Consider the following 13,370-nt stretch of genomic DNA (forward strand, 5'->3'; position numbering starts at 1 on the left):
GATAGATAGATAGATAGATAGATAGATAGATAGATAGATGATAGAGAGATAGATGATAGAGAGAGATAGATAGGTAGATAGATGATAGATGATAGAGAGATAGATGATAGAGAGATAGATAGATGATAGATAGAGAGATAGATAGATGATAGATAGATAGAGAGAGAGATAGATGATAGAGAGAGAGAGAGAGAGAGAGAGAGAGAGATAGATAGACAGACAGACAGACAGTAGACAGGTAGATGCTAAAGACAGCCATTGCCCCACATTTGGGTCCTGTAGGCTTAAATTTTTTTTTCAAAAACCTACTTTATTTATGGTTCTTAAACATCTCTATCTCCCTTCCAAACCTCTGCTCTTAGTTAAGAAAGAAATCAGATTGCTACGGACAAGGGTCGCAGACCTCTCTAGCTTCTTCCTGCCAGTTAGGGTCGTTGGGTTCTTTAGGACAATACCAATCTCAGTCATCTGATTCCAGAAGTTCAGTCAAACAGCAAACAGTAGCAGCAACTTTGAAACATTCTCTGGAGCCTTTCTCTCTAGGAGTGACTCAGAGCAGAGCGAAGCCAGGCGACGCCAAACAACACAAAGCGCAGTGAGATGGCGCAAAGCAACCTCTCTCTGTCTCCGGGCTCTCATTTATGTTCTCAGAGTCCAAACCAGGATGTATTCCAGCTGACAAAATCACGCCCCTCACTCGAGAGTGTCTCCAGCTGGAAAACATCACGTGTCTCTCACAAAGTCTGTTTTCAGCAGTGGATAAAGAGTTTCCACATCCCTCACTTAGGACCAAAACAAAAACATATTCTCATAAGACAACCAAGTTTTGTTTTGTTTTTGTTTTTTGAGACAGGGTCTCTCTGTGTGTAGCCCTGGCTGTCCTGGAATCACTCTGTCAAACCAGGCTGACCTCAAACTCACAGAGCTCTGCCTGCCTCTGCCTCTCAAGTGCTGAGATCAAAGCCGTGTGCCACCACTGCCCGGCTACACAAGAACCCAAAACTTCCACTACCTGTCCCCTTTTATCTTAAAGTCTTTTCCTCTAACATTAGCAATCTACACACAATAACGATAATTATGAGAACCATAAAACTAGAACTTCACGTCACATTTTAAAATGAGCTGCTTATGTGTAATACATCAAACAATGGTCAAATAAAACAACCTTTCTGTCAATATGCAATAGTTACACAAAACGACCTTAAATTTCTATCAATATACAATAGTTAATGAAAACAATCTTAAATTTCTATCAATAGATAACAGTTAAACAAGACAACCTTATGCCTACAATACCCCGTTAGAAATGATGGTGAGAACTCAGAGATTTTTTTTTTAAGATTCTCTTGTGTAGTCTGAATGCTTGTGTCCCCCCAAAATTCATGGATTGGAATCCTGCTCCCAGAAGTGATAGTAACAGGAGTGATTGAATTATGACCGTGCAGTCTTCTAAATGAAGCCTAAAGGAGCACTCCCGTCCCTCCCACCAGGAGAAGACCCTGTGAGGAGGGAGCCCTGTGAGGAGGGACTGCCTGTGAGGAGGAGGCAGACTGCACTGCTGTGCCTGGATCTCTTTGAACTTCTCAGAACTGTGAGAAATCAGTTGGTTGTGTTATGGCCTCCCAGCCTGGGTGTTTGTGCAGTGATGGTGGTTGTTTGGTTTGGTGTGTTTTAGACAAGGTCTTGCTATGTAACCTAGGTTAGCTCCTAACCTGTGATCCTCCTGCGTCAGCCTTCCATGCGCTACGATTCTGAGCACACACTGGGAGGCTCTAGCAGCGGCTGAGGCGGTCCCTCAGGGTCTTTTAGTCCTGGGAAGGGAACAGCCAGACCCCAGTCTCTTTTACCGTCCTTCAGCAGTGCTCTTCTCACCCAAACGAACGTTCCTGCTTAGCACGGAGGTGGAGGTCGAAAGGCTCGTGGCAGCAGCTGCAATCTGCAGGCGTTTTTTCTGTCCTTTGGCTTTTTTGTTTGACAGGGTTCCCTGTGGTGTGCTGCCATGTCTAGAACGCCTGCATCCACTCCCCAAGTGCTAGAATTCGGGGTCCTGGATGCCCCCATTCTCATCTTACACCCCTCAGTCAGACACAAGACTCAACAAATCCTTCCGGATACACACTTGCAATCATATAAAATGCGATTTTTAATGAAGACGTATCTCACAGACCACACAGCACGCATTTTTCAGACATTGCCTTGCTTTTATTTATTTATTTGCACACTTGTTGGTATGTGTGTGGGGGGTGCCATGATGCTGTGTAGAGGTCAGAGGACAACTTTGGGGAGTCAGTTCTCCCCTTCCACCATGTGCACTCAAACTCAGGTTGTGCCCAGGTGGTGCAGTGGCTCCACTTGTAATCCCGGCTTGTGGGCAACTGAAGCAGGAGGCTCACCATGGAGTTAGTCAGCCTCCGCTACAGTGACTTCCAAGACAGCCTGCACGCAGGGTAAGACACGCTCGAATGCCAGCCTTTTTACTCAGTAATCTCTCTGGCCCACTTCTTGATTCGGTATACTACAAGAATTGGTATGTGTGTGTATATATATATACACATATACGTGTGTGTATATATATATATGATATGTCATGTATACTAATACATATATATAGTCCTCATATCAGCCGCATAATATCTGAGGCCCAGTACAAAATGAAGCCATATGGGGTCCCTTGTTCAAAACATATACAGTTCCTAGACAGCAACACTAAGCAAGGCATTAGGCCCACCTTCCCCCACATGAATTCTTCACTGACCACACAGCTCACCTGCCCAAAACTCTGCCCCTGCACCCACCAAATTATCTGCCAAGTCCTGGGAAGACAATAGTCAGCTGGACAGGTGTGGCCTGTGCCCTCTCCCTGCGGGTCACAGAAGAGAGGAGGGACAGGAACATTCTCTCTGACATTTGATGGGGATCGAGATCGGTCCTGGGTCACCTAGGAGCCACCTTGTCTCGGAGGTTAGCAGGGACGTGCCTAAGGAAATGACCTGCAAGCTGAGGGCTGGCAAGTGCTGCAGATCCAGCAGCCGCAGCTTAGGAGGGAAAGTACTTTAGGCCCAAGGAAGACAATGTACAAAGGCTGGAGGAAAGCCTGCAGGGTGCTGCATCTGAAGAAACCGCACGCACTGAGGGAGCCTGGCTGCGGCCCAAAAGAGCCATGGTAGGGGCTCCTGGCGGGAGACGGAGAGGGAGATCAGGGCCAGCCTTGAGGTTCAGCTAGAAGCTCTTAATGGGTTTCTTGGCCCACTCCCAGCTGCACAGTGAGCCAGGATGGGTATCAACAGTTTCACAAGGGAAGGAAAACCAAACTACCCTTCCTGGTTCAGGATGAAGAGTCAAAGAACACCCAGCAGGATGGCCCGTGGAGCAGCCCAGGCACAGCCTGCTGTGCCGAGCCCGTCAGCCTTGCTGGGGCCGTGGACACCGGAGCACTGGAGCCATTACTTCAAGGGAGGCCAGGAGAACACCAGAGAGGCAGAGCCTCATCCCGACACCAAGCCCATCGGCACAGCCTCAGCACCAGGGTATCACTTAGGTGTACAGGGCAGGTGACTGCTCTGTGAAGCCTCCAAGGGCCAAACACACCATCGTGCCTACTGGGGATCCTCTGTTTGCCCTTCCTACCAGATATCCAGTGGACTGAGAATACCAACTATGCCTTACTTATTATTTTTTATTCTAGCCCCTCACAAGGAAAACCATATGCCGTGGTTTGTATGTGATCTCCAAAGTTCATGCTGTAGAAAATCCGGAAATTCATTTTGGGAGGTGAGGCTCTTACTATGATGCCATAAGGGTCCCAGTGCTGGGACTAGTAGCTTTAGAAGAAGATAAAGTGCCCCCTGCATCCTAGCTACCTGTATGTGTTCCTACTGAGACAAGAGGAAAGTCCTCTCCAGATGCAGCCTTCAGTCTTGGGCTTCTCACCCACACCGCTGATAGTTTCCTGCTGAAAGACTACAATTCCCAGATTCCTTTGCAGACTACAGAAGTCTTTTCTATCCCAATAAGGGGCCACATCCCATTTCCTCTGTAGACATTTTTCTGTCCATACATGTAAATGACAAAGATAAACATGGTCCCACCTAAGGTCAGAGCAAGCTTCTCTTTTTTTCTGCGTCTCTCCACAGCCACTTAAAATCCTAACAACAATCGTGAAAACTAAATTTCATTTCGGAGTTGCTAGTCTGTGCTAGTCATAGCCGCAGAAAACTAAGCCCTCATAAGCGGACTGGTAAGTTCAATTATAGAAGTGTAGCATCTAGAATTGTACCCAAGGCATGTCATACATCGCCATCTGTGGAAGAGAGGCTTAATTTCCAGCAGTCGTGGGCCATTTCTAGAAAGATAAAGATGTTTGACTTCAATGCTATTGGCTCTAAAGCATATATTTGAAGCCCGTTGTTTTTCTAGTTTGAGGCTTACCCAGAATGATTATAATTCACTTAGCAAACGGCTCTGTGTTTAGGCTCTCACCTTCCATGGGGCACGGCGCACGGTAAGTGGCTCATTGTCCAGTGACTGTGTAGACCACACCTACATACACAGCAGCTCATGCATATTTCTGTGCCATTCTAGGATTCAGCAGTTTGTCTAAATGTTCAATAGAAGCACAAACAGAACATACAGTACGGTGTATGCATTGCATATCCTATGAGAGCTCAGTCATCAGACATTAAGATCCACAGAGATGGCTGATGACGCTGACTGTCTGGTAGAAACTTGCAGTGTTTGGTAGAACGGTACACAGAAGGAGACAGCATGAAGTGCCACCTATCTCCAAGCCAGAAAGAGACAGGAAAGGATTTACATGAAATGTTGTAACTATAAGACCGATTCAGAGAGGACACGCGCCAGAAATGATTCCCAAGTTTGGCTTCAGGATGTGGCAGCTGAGAAACAGCTGGGCAAATGGAAGTGCTGCTCTACTCCACACATTGCTTAGGAGCCAGTGGAAGGGTGCGCTTTGAGCCAGGCAGAGAAGAGCGCATCCCCAGACCACACTGGGGTTTTCCTCAGCTCTGTTGAAAGTCAGTCCTCGCAGTTAGTAGAAGCAGGTGCCGTTTTCCCTCTAGCCACAGCTGGCCTAAAACTCCGACTCCCTCTGAAGTCCCTTCTAGTCTCCCTTTGTCCCTGAGACCCACCAGAGAATCCCAGATTCTTCCTGCTGCCTCACCCCAAGCCCACACCTGGCAACTTCCTCTGCACTTCCACTCCGCCAGGCACGATTCAAATACAAACTTTCATAGCTAGGAGCGAGTGACTGCTGTGTTGACCGCATGGTGCCAGAGGCTCCATTTGTGACTGTGGATAAACTTACAGACTTCATTGTAGACTTCTCTTGTTCATTTTGCTTCTCCGCCTTCGACATTCAGCTTGCTTTCATTTTCACTATCACAGTAAATAAAAGCACAGTAAATACATCCTCTGCTATGAAACTGGCTAGCTGTATGATTATATTTCTTTTGACTTATCTGCTTAATTGCTGAAAATGAAATTCCTACTGGACAGTGTGGTGAACAGGATTTCCTCCAGGTCTTCCAGGTCCTCCAGGAGCCGCACCTGTCTTCCTTCCCCTCACCCTCCATAAGAACTCTGTGGAGAGGCCAGACTTTCCTTTGGAGGGCCCCTCTCAGTCCCTTGCACTGCCTCCCTTTTTCCAGCATGCAGGCCTTCAGGCTGCTTCCTCCCACCCTGCCTTTATCTTTTTTCATTATCCTTGAAAACAGAGACAAGGGTCATTTTGGTTTAAGGGATTTCCTACTATTCAGACAAGATAGAAAGACGGGGACTTCTGAAAGTTCAGAGCTGACACAGGCCACAGTGCTGGGCCCAGTTCCCCTACTCCTGGCAGGGGCAGTGGAGGAGCAGCATGCCCAGACCTTGAAGCAGGTCATCGCCGGGAGCTTGCCCCGAGTATCACTGTCAACCCCATGGAGGATGCTTCAGAGATACCATGGAGATATACAACTCCATTCCAGTGCACAGCTATACGGCTCATGCTTGGGAGGCTGAGACAAGAGAATCGAGAGTTCAAGGCCAGCATGGATGACATGTCATCCAGCTTTGGCTATAGGACAAGACAAAGCAAACCCTGTTAGAAGAGAGGAACAGACCACTCTCTCCAGACTGATCTGATAGTGAGTGCTGCAACCACTGGCCAACCCCATCCTGCCTTTAGGACCAGACAGTCTCCCAAACATTAGAGCATTGAAAAGGCATAGCGTGGAACCCTAGACAGAGCAACACTTGGACAGAAAAGGAGGTAGAAGAAAAAGGAACTTGACCACTAGATCATCTGACAAAAGCTAAAGAGCCTTCCAAAGCCAAGTAAGCATAAATAGAATAAAGGGAACAGTAAGCAGGCAACAAGGACCCACAGAAGCTGCCCCCAGAAACAGAGCTGGCTGCAGCCATTGGCTCAGAGAGGCCCTGAGCAAAGCAAAGGTCACAATGCTTTCAGAATTATATTTCCCAGAGTAACAGGCATGTGGGGAACCAGACTGTTGTGCTGGTCTGTGGTTGACAATAGGGCTAATAGATCAGAACCCTCATCAAGCCAACCCTGAAGCCCACAGGCCTCTGGGACTTTCATTTGTACTGTGCTCTTTTTCTGGATGGTTGGGCTGCAGAGACCTACGGCGTTCCTTCCACGAGGCCCCTAGATGGTAAACCAGGCCAGAGAAATACCATTGACAGAAATGAATGTCTGAGAAAAATCCCCCGTTCATAACCTGTGCTGACGGAGCAAAGATCAGTGTCTGCCAACAGTAGGAACAGGGAAGGAAGGTGCTGCAGAGCTCAGCTGTCGGCTACCCCTTGATCAAGGCTTTTGAACTTCGCTGCTGTCAGCCTCCTGACATGAGAAGCCTAGAAAGGATAAGTCATTCTTAAAGCTAATTTTGAGTAGAAGGGTGGTTTTACAGCATGTACCCTTCCCCATCCTCTTGTTATAAGAACAATGAGCCCGACAGAGAGGACAGACGCAGGGACAAGGGTTCCAGCTGAGCCAGGCTGGGTGTGTGTGTGTGTGTGTGTGTGTGTGTGTGTGTGTGTGTGTGTGTGCAGCATTCCTTAGCCTTGCTACTTCCTTCCGTAGCTATCCTAAAGCACCTCAGGGAGCCTGGAGGTATTTGAAAAGAGAAGGAGACACTTGATTAGAAGTTTCCTTCCAGCCAGGCTCAGGGGCACACGCCCGTAATTCCAGCATCCAGGGGGCAGAGGCAGGCAGATTGCTGTGAGTTTGAGGCCAGCCTGGTCTACAAAGAGAGTTCCAAGACAGCTAGGGCTGTTCCACAGAGAAACCTTGTCTCAAAATAAAACATAGAAAAAGATCAATCCAACCAACCAAACAAAAAGCAGGTCCCTGTTCCAAAGTGCTGTCTGCTGCAGGCAGGGACATCAAGCTGGAACTGACCTATAACCTTTTTCCCTCATAGCTGGATTTCATAGTGTTGAAAGGTGCTACACATCCTGCTGGATGGGGAAGAAAGCATCAGTGGTCAAATTTAGTGGTGAGTCCTGAATGTGTCACACCCAAGCGCCCACTGGCACAGTAGTGGCCTGAAGGTTATAGGAGTGACCGACCATTTTCTGATTGGATCTGAGGCTTGTTCCACAGGAGAGAGTTCATGCCAGGACCATAACCCTGGCCAGAAGTCCATGGCTCTGGGGTCACAGGCCCTAGGAGGGGATCTGCTGCTGTTGTTTTAATAAATGGACATGTCAAATTGCCTTCTAAATATTTGTAGGTATCCCACAGATTAGGCTGGCTCCCCTGGATAGCAGAGCTCCTAATGCAGTGGGTAGGAATTAACGCAGAGATGCATAACTAGTCAAAGCTCGGAGAAAGAAAGCACAATTGTTGAGTGCTCAGCCCTAAGAGGGAGAGCGTTAGCAACTCCTAACGCACGTGCGCGCACACACACAACCAGGAATCCCCAGGGAACTTCACGGACAAGTGGGAAGAAGGAACGTAAGGGCTAGAGCATGAGGAAGAGTGCTGTGAGGTGCACATGTCCTCTGGCATGTCACGATTGCTGCAAAAATGAAGTCACTGTGGCTATGGTCATCTGCACAAAACCTACACAAGGTCAAGCCAAGACGGTCGGTCAGCATTCCAGTGAGAAACACTGCCTGGCCTCGGCGTGTGTGAATGGGTCAGGGGGAGGAGAACAGGACAAGAAAGTAAGAGGGGACATAAAGAATGTTTAACATCAGAACGTTAGTTTACCTTTGACATCAGAACTGTGAAATAAAATGCTTGTCTCAGAATATTTTTAACTCTGCATGTATAGCTCCTACGATATGCAGCAAAGACCACACTATTTGAATATCTTTTGAACAGGGTACAGGCCCCATAACCACCCAAACTAGTCCTGGATGACATCTTAGTTACTTTTCTTTGCTGTGAAGATACACGGTGATAAAAGAAAACATTTAATCTTATAGTTTATAAGATTAAGTTTAGTAGTTATATCTTATAGTTTATAAGATTATTAAACTATAAGGGGCTTATAGTTCCGGAGGGTGAGTTTAGGACCATCATTGTGGGGAGCAGGCAGACAAGCATGGTGCTTAGCATTAGCTGAGAGCTTATATCTGATCCACAGACAGCAGGCAGAGAGAGAGAGGGAGAGAGGGAGAAAGAGAGAGAGAGAGAGAGAGAGAGAGAGAGAGAGAGAGATTGAGACTGGGCTGGATCTCAGCCAGGCTTTTGAAACTTTAAAGCCTCCTCTAACAAGGCCACACCACCTAATCCTTCCCAAATCTGTTCCACCAACTAGGGACCAAGCCTTCAAATATGAACCTATTGAGGCCATTTTCATTCAAGTCACCATATTCCACTTCCTGGCTCTTATAAGCTTGTAACCATTTCACAATGCAAAATGCATTCAACCCAAATCCAAAAGTCCCCATAGTCTATAACAGTCTCAACTGTTTACAAGTCCAAGTCTCTTCTAAAGCTCAAGGCCATCTCTTAATTGTAACCCTCTGTAAAATCAAACTCAAAAAGCAAATTACATAGTTCCAGCATACAATGGTGCCGAATACACATTACCAATCTAAAGGGGAAGAAATTGGGCATAGTGAAAAAATACTAGATCAAAGCAAGACCAAAACCCAACAGGGCAAACTCCGAACCAAGTAGTATTGTGTCTGATTTCAAAGGGCTTAGAGGGCTCTTCCAATCTTCCAACCTGCTGAGTGCCACACAATTCTTTCCTCTGCGGCTCCACCACCCGTATGCAGGCAGCTCTCCTTGGCAGACATCATACAGCTTTGGGATCTCCAACCTCTTGGGTACTCCCACAAATCCAGGCTTTACATTCATGAAATGTTCTCTCCAGGCTTCTATGGACTCCCTTGCTTGGCCTCTGTGGCTTTCTCTCTCTCTCTTTCTTTCCTTCTTTCTTTTTTTCAGTAGTTTGTGTTAAGTATTGTGTCCCAGGTACAGGAAATCTACACAGTTTCCCTCCCCATCCAAGCACAAGAGATCTTTGTGTGTCTTCTGCTGCTTGTTTTATGTGCCAGCCCTGCCTTTAAGACAACAAAGATGTGTGTTGCAGAATCCACTAAGGGTTGATGGCAAAAGGATGAATGTTTTCATCCTCTTTCTGCTGTTATAACAGAAGGCATGGGCTGGGCAATTTACAGTTCTGGGGCTGGGAAGTTCAAGAGCACACAACTGGCATCGGGCAAGGGCTTTGGTGCTTTTCCAAAGGCTACCCCCATGGAAAGCATCACATAGCAAGAGAACAAGAAGAGTGAGGTGGGGCCGAGTAGGAGAGGGCACTGGTGAAACAGAAAGGGTGGGGCTGGTCCTCTTGTCAGAATCCCACCCTATAACAATGCCATTAATCAATCTTTGCTGGAGAGATGTCTGCTGACCTAAACTGACTCTGAACATCTGTTTCTGACCCATGTGAACCTGGTAGGTGCTATTCAGACATAGCACGGGACCTTGTTATATCACAGTGTAGCAAGCACTTACAATTGAGGTGACATTGGCATCTGTGGTCCTACTCTCACTGCTTGAGCTCTGGCTCACTGGTCTTCTGCTGGCCAGGCCCTGAGCCTGGTTCTTTTCCTTCTTCAGTCTGCTCTGAAATTTCTCAGCCTAAAAGCTGTCCCAAAGCTGTGGCTGTTTCTCCACCTGGGAATAACAGAAGACAAAGCCTGAAAACAAACAAACAAACAAAAAAAAGGTGGGGGGAGGTGGAGAGAGGGGTGCCAATTAGAACAGAAGGCACTCAGACCCAGAAGAGGGCACCCCAGGAAGGGGTTCTGTGCGTGGATTTTCTTCTCAGGATATGGAGAAGCTCATTTTAAGCCCTTGAAATTGCCCTTCAGAGACTGTCTTTCAAAATCCAGCTGAGCAGTTTCTCAAGGAGTCAGACACCCTGGGGAGAAATTCAAATGAGTTTGATGAGTGATGACTGTGTAAAGAGCTTTAATTATGAGTAACCTATAATAGAGCAGGGGCTTTGACAAACCCAAGTTTCGAGCGGCTAAAAATAGATGTGACAGATTGCAAGGAAATTAAGTAAAAGCAGAGAAGGGGCAATGCCACACCCCCTTATATCAGTGACAATTTCCCAAACAAGACGGTCATTAGGACTCCAGAGAGGCATGAGTAACCGGCCCCTGGAGCCAACCCCACTCTGCGAGGCATCTTTTTAAAAACAAAACATACAAAACAAAAAGCCAGTGTCTTACGTAGCCCAGGCTAGCTTCTAACTTGCTTGAATTCGGATTCTCTTGCTTCTACCTCTCACGTGGGATTTCCGGCACTCACCGCCACGCCTGGCCTGCTGGGTTTCAATCTCTGGAAAACGGTGTTGCAGTTCTCGGCATGTACACCGAGACCACCAGACTAGACCACCTCTCAAACATCTGTAATTTGGCATCTAAATTTCCTGGCTAGTTCAGTTGCTAAGTGTAAATTCTGAACACTTTAAATTAACATTAGTACAATCTTCAGGGTAGCCAGCGCTTTCTAACACCCTAGCGAGGGCTCACAAAACCAACCACAGTTAAGGCAGAAAGACCTTAAATAACGATTGACTTTACATTAGTTCCTTTTTTCTCCTTCAACTCAGACTCTCCTTCTATTTGCCTGGAGAAATTTTATAGAAATATGTGTTTGTCTTGTGTCTTGTGTTGATAACCCTTTAGGATGACTTTGTCACCAAAAACAAAAACAAAAATAAACAACAACAACAAAAAAAACATACAAATTGCCATTTTAGTTTAAAATTTTTCTTACCGATAGAAATCTAAGTGTTAGGGGGGGTTTCTTCTTGATTGAAACACTCTTATTAGACAGGCATAGTAGTGCATGCCTTTAATCCCAGCACTAGGGAGGCAGAGGCAAGCTGATCTCTGTCTAGGACGGCCAAGGCTATTACACAGAGAAAAAAAAATTAAATATATATATATACATATATATATTATATATATAATTATAAATAAGTATATATATAATTATATATATATATATATAATTGCAAAATTTATCCAGAAACGTCCTACAAAGTTTGAGAAGCATCAGGCATGGGAAGTGAAGTTCTAGTAGAAACTGCTTAAGGAAAAAAATGATAGAACCTGGTGTTTACACTAAGTAGTAATTAATTATGTAACTGCATAATGATTTAATTGACTAAGTTATTTAAATAATAAAATTAACAAATATGTCATGATGTAATTAAGTGCAATAGTAGTGATTAATTACAGTAATTAGTATTTGTCAACAGGACACGATGGCTTCTTCCTTCAAAAACTAAGACAAATGTGTTCGTGTGTGTGAATATAAGAATAGGAGGAGTTTTGTGAGGTAACATCTTTCTGTTCTTTGAAGTCCTTCTCAGTTAAAACAAGGTTATTCTGAGCAAACACACGAGGCTATTCTGAATGCTTTGCAAGTGTCAGTCTGTTTCTTGAAAAGCTCTGTGGGCTGCCTATCTCTTGTAGAAGCGTGGAAGCCCTGCTAATCAGAGTGTGGAAGCCCCCCCTTACCCACCCAGGAGGTGGGACACCCTCCTGACAGTCCCAACAGAGGGGTTTGACCCTCCCTTGACGTGCAGAGAGCGCATGCTCGGGAACAGCTACATCAGTACTTGCAGTTGCGTCATCTAGGGCTCTGAGAGAGGTTTGCACACTGGAGCATTGCACTCTGGGCAGAGCCTACATAGGACAAAAGTCTGCTGCCTCTCTGTCAGTGTGAGCAGGACTGGCAGTCCCTTCGGAAAGAGCATTGGTGGGCCTTGGTGCTTTATAAACCACACAGGCCAGCACTCAGGGCACTTCTCTGATGGGGGCGTTTGTCAACAAGGAAGAAAGGCTGAAAGGCTGTTTGCTGCTTACTTTTTCTCAAAGATAAGAGATACAGTGTTTGTTGTTGCCACATTGCTAAAGATACTGATGTGACTGATGGACAGAAAAATGAACCTTGTCTTAGAAGAGAAGTGATGTCATTTTGGGCCTCCCTTAGATGTTTAGGATACAGTCAAGCATGGTTGGAAACAAAATAGAGAGACAGAGATAGGCACATAGAGAGAAAGAGATGGAGGCAGAAGGAGAGAGGAGAGGAGAAGACAGGAGATGAGAAGGGAGGAGAGGAGGGGAGAGGAGGGGAGAGGTGAGGAGGGGAGTGGAGGGAAAGGGAGGGGAGGGGACAAAAGAGGAGAAAAGAGGAAGGGAAGGGAAGAGGAGAAGAGAAAAGAAAAAAAGACAAGCTGTAAACATGAGGACAAGATGACAAGAACCAGCAAAAAGAACAGATAACAGCAGCAGACCCAAAGACTTCTGATATGAAGAGATGAAAGACACAGGCTAGAAAACAGCTATATTTATGAGGCTCAAAGGTAAGCTTCAGAACTTTATAAAGATCAACAAAGAGAAAGAATGAAAAAAGAAGGAAACCCCCCCCCCCCCCAGATCTTAAAAACAGCAAAATTGAAAGTTCAAAGGTCAAAAGGCAGAGCTCAATGGTCAGGTTGACTCACACTTTTAAATGAAGCAGCCAAGACTTAGTGGACTAAAAACAAGAATAGGTTAGGATTAGTTGCCCTCATTTATAGTCCCAGCACTTTAGAGGCCAAGCAAGCTGATTGCTGACAGTCTAAGGCCAACCTGGATTACACAGCAAATTCCAGGCCGTTTTGGGCGACGGAAGGACACTGTGTCATCCTGTGAGAGGTAAGTATTGAGATGTAACTCAGTCAATAGAGTGCTTGCCTAGCATACATGAAGCCCTGGGTTCAAATCCCAGTACCACATAAATTGTGGTGGCCCATGCCTGTAATTCCAGAACTAGAAAGTTGGAGGAAGAAGGAACAGAAGTTCAAGGTCATCCTCAGCCACAT

The sequence above is a fragment of the Psammomys obesus genome, unplaced genomic scaffold, assembly GCF_907164565.1.
Source record: "Psammomys obesus unplaced genomic scaffold, mPsaObe1.curated_primary_1811, whole genome shotgun sequence".
NCBI lineage: Eukaryota > Metazoa > Chordata > Mammalia > Rodentia > Muridae > Psammomys > Psammomys obesus.